Source organism: Echinops telfairi, unplaced genomic scaffold, assembly GCF_000313985.2.
Source record: "Echinops telfairi isolate 266 unplaced genomic scaffold, ASM31398v2 ScPeMD7_7469;HRSCAF=8507_1, whole genome shotgun sequence".
In the NCBI taxonomy this organism is placed as follows: domain Eukaryota; kingdom Metazoa; phylum Chordata; class Mammalia; order Afrosoricida; family Tenrecidae; genus Echinops; species Echinops telfairi.
In genome coordinates, this window is record NW_022111373.1 from 107,513,989 (window position 1) to 107,517,901 (window position 3,913).

Here is a 3,913-nt window from a genome sequence, read left to right on the forward strand (position 1 = left end):
GGTGTCACTTCTCTCCATATTGGTCCTGAGGGGGTTATCTGTCCTGATTCTGTGTGTAGAAAGCTCTTATCTATAGCAGTGAACATGCTCAGATCTAGCCAGATTTGTAAGAAAGAACTGGGGTCATGATAGTGGAGAGGGCTGGGGGGAGCATAAAAGAACTAGAGGCATGTGGTGTGCTTCGTTGGTGCAATGCTGCACCCTGGCTAGCTCGTCCCTAGGGTGCCTCCTTAATATGAAATTGTTTCTTGGTTTGAAGCTCTTTCTTATCTGGCAGTGTTCCTGGTTTTCTTGCTCTGCACAACTCAACCTAAAGCAATGCCGGCGGCTGAAGTGGAAAAATGTGCTTGTCTACTAACCACACGCCCAGCAGTGAAAACCACCGGGCACGGCCAGGAGAAAGAGGAGATTTTCTGCTCCTGAACCCGGTTAGGGAGCCTCCGCTGCTGTCGCCACCGTCTTTGCGGCTTGTTATTCTAAATGGTGCCCTTAGACCTGGGCGAGTATGTAGAGATAGCACGACTGTGCAACTAGTACCTCCCAGAGAACGGCCTGAGTGGCTGTTACTATGTTGTGACCTCCTTGGAAGAGTCTCATGGTCAGCCTGTATGGACACCTGTAACAGTGTGTGAAGACATGTGTGGACCGTGTTATGACCTCTGTGACCTACTCAGAACTGGAGGTCAGGTTCCTGATGCAAACGACATATTTATGGGTGATGTTGTAGACCTAGGTTACTATAGTTTGGAGACCTTCCCTTACCTTCTTGCACTAAAGGCTAAATGGCCTGATCGTATGATACTCTTACCAGGAAATCATGAAAGCAGACACATAGCCCAGGTGTGTGGATTCAATGATGAGTGTCAAACCAAATACGGAAATACTGATGCCTGGAGTGCTGTACCCACGTCTCTGACAGGCTTACAGTAGCAGTGTTAACGGATGAACAGATTTTGCATATTCATGGTGGTTTTTCTCCTGATATCAAAACACTGGATCAAATTTGAACAATGGAATGGAATCAGGAAATTTCTCAGAGGGGAGTATTTTGTGACGCTCTTTGGTCACATCCTGAGGATGGAGATGTTACGGAGTCGCCCAACACAAGACCACTGACCCACAAAACTGCAAACAGAAAAGAAGTTTATTCAAGACAGAAAAGAGAGGGAAATGGGAAAGTGCCCATACCCTAGACAAACCCGGGCTTGGGCTACAGCATAGCCATGCAGGGTCTAATGCTGCAGCAGCGAGTGGAGGTCCCCTCACCCTTTTATACCCTTAACAAAGCAGCTAATTTTAGAATTTTATGAGAACAGGGAAGAAGAATAGTTAGTGCTGAATGTCAGGACGTGGTCAAGCGGAATGTTCCTGCTTGTCTTAACCAGGTGATAGATGTCCTGGGTGGTTGGGGCGCTTGAGGTCAAGCGGAATGATTACAAAATGGAGTGACTTAGGAATGATTACAAAATGGAGTGACTTAGGGCAATCTCGTACACCTCTACAGGAGATACTTGGGCAATCAGTCCCCGAGGAGCTGGCTGGGTTTTTGGAGCGAAGGTCACAAATGAGTTTGTTCATATCAACAACTTAAAACTCATCTGCAGAGCACGCAGCGTGCGTGCAAAGGCTATAAATTGGTATTTGATGAGAAGCTGCTAAAAGTCTGGTCTGCTCCTAATTACTGCTACCGCAGTGGAAACATTGCCTCGATCCTGGCCTTCAAAGAGGCACATACAAGAGAACCAGAGATATCCCGGTGGTTCCTGATTCAGAAGGTGCTGCTCCTCCTGGAACAGCACCCCCGCCGTCGAATCTGCTTTGAGGCTTTCTCCACCTGCTGACCCATTTTCCTGCCCTCTTCTGGCCACAACTTTCTGTGTAGCACCTTCTGTAACACACTTTTTTTTCAGCATGTCGCTGCAGAAATGCTGCCTCCTGCCCCTTTTTAATTTTAAATTACCTAAATGTATTTTTTGTCAGGGTGTCTGTCACAATGTTTTCCTGTGAGTTTTCTCCCGCATCCTATCCCCACCTGGTCTCACTGGAGAACACTTGAGCAGTGTCTTAATACACTGCTGCAGGTGGCTCCTGCTTACCTACTAGTCTGGGGGAAACAAAATGTGTTCCCTTTGTTTAAAACGTCAATGGACAGAGCACACCCCACCGAAATACTCCTTTGGTATCATCCACCTTTTGGTTTAGTTTGGTTAGTTTTGAGGAGTTTCAGCAGCAAAGTTGTTATTCAGTGGGCAGGATGGACTGCAATGCCTCAAGTTATGCATACCTGTCCCAGCTGTAAATGTCATTGTCCTTTGTTGGATGGTATTTTAAATGGATATAAAATAAATTGTTCTAAAGGGCTCAAAAGAAAAAAGAAAGAAAAGAAAATGGTTCGGGACAGGGGTAGTTTTACGCTGCCCCAGAGGGTCCTTGTGGGTCTGAAAGGCCTCCAGGGCATGGAGTTTGGTATCTCGGTGTCTGGTACTGGGTCCTAGAGGGTCGATGTCAGACTGGATGAACTTGTGGCACCTGCATCTTGTCTTTCTGCACTCTGGCCTTTTTTCCCCCAATACAATCCCTTGCAAACACCAGGGGATCAATTTATGCCACAGGGCGTGCTGGGGATACAGGGAAAGCTCTGTGGGAGGCCAGTGGTCTGGGCATTGGGATGCCCATCTGGGTGCTGGTTCCCTGCCTTTCTGTTAGGGGTACCTGTGGTCACTAGTAAGTGCTGCTCAAACATGCTGCCCCTGACACACTGCAGACTCACAGCATCCTGACCTGAGTATCCAACATCCTTGCTGAGCCAGAACCAGACTCCTATTGGGGAGCCCACCATTTTCGCCAGCCTCTACCCCTAGCCTCTCTGCCCTGTCCCAACACCCGCATCCCTAGGGCTTCCAGTTGCCCAAGTCCCTAGTCTCCTTCCCCTAAGCAACACAAAATCTTCCTGCATCATTGCCCTGTAGGCTGTATGAAGAGACATATTATTCCGGCAATGCTGTGATGGCCATGCTGTTATATTTTGCTTATGATTGTGTATATTAAGGTGTGTCTCAAAGGTGAGCCACCACTGGGAGTTATTCTCTTGAAACTGTGTTACTTGTTTCTCTATTTTTCAGTAAATGAAACCCAGGAACATTGAGCCTCTAGGGAAAGTAAACATAACAAGAGGATGGGGGGGAGGGGATGTTGAAGGGGTGTGGAGATAAGAAGAAAATGACATGAAGAAGCCCAGGAAAGTAGTATGTTTGGAGACTGATTACGGAAGCAATTGCACAAAATTCTAGCCTCACATTTCAATTTTCAAAGGTTGTACAGACAAAATATAGAATGATACAAGAAGTATCAAGAGAAGATGGAAAGAATGGAGAGTCACTGTAGCAAAAATTATTAGTCAACATTTCACCATTTCAGGAAGTAGCATATAAGCAAGACCCACTGGTGCTGAAGGACGAAGTTCAAACTGTGCTGAATGCATTAGCCAAAAACAAGCCTCCAGGAACTGTCAGAAGACCCACTGAAATGTTTCACAAAAGCTTGCCCTTCTGGACCCATTTTGCATTCATGAGAAGGAGAAGCATAGTGTGAGCAAATTATAGAGACATCAATATGTTATGTTTTAGAATGAATATTCAGGATATCAAGGTATCAACAATGACTAAAAAGATCTACTTTGATCACATTGTTGATCAATTTCATATTCTAAATTTGAATGGTTGTGAATTAAGAATATTGACAGATGTATCGATATTTAACAGTATGGTGCCAGTAAATGTCATCCAGTGACATTATTCAACAATTAAATTTTATTTCAGAGCAAAGCATAGCTTTTTGCTCCAATTTTATATATCACAGTAAATGCTTCAAAAACAATTGTGTTCTATTTTATTACCTTTTCCCCTTCCAAACA

At 45.1% G+C, this 3,913-nt stretch overlaps 1 pseudogene; it reads left to right on the forward strand.

Annotated features, from left to right (window-relative positions):
• Window positions 1-480: 480 nt before the first annotated feature.
• LOC101662114 lies at window positions 481-1,822 on the forward strand (annotated as a pseudogene).
• Window positions 1,823-3,913: the final 2,091 nt, after the last annotated feature.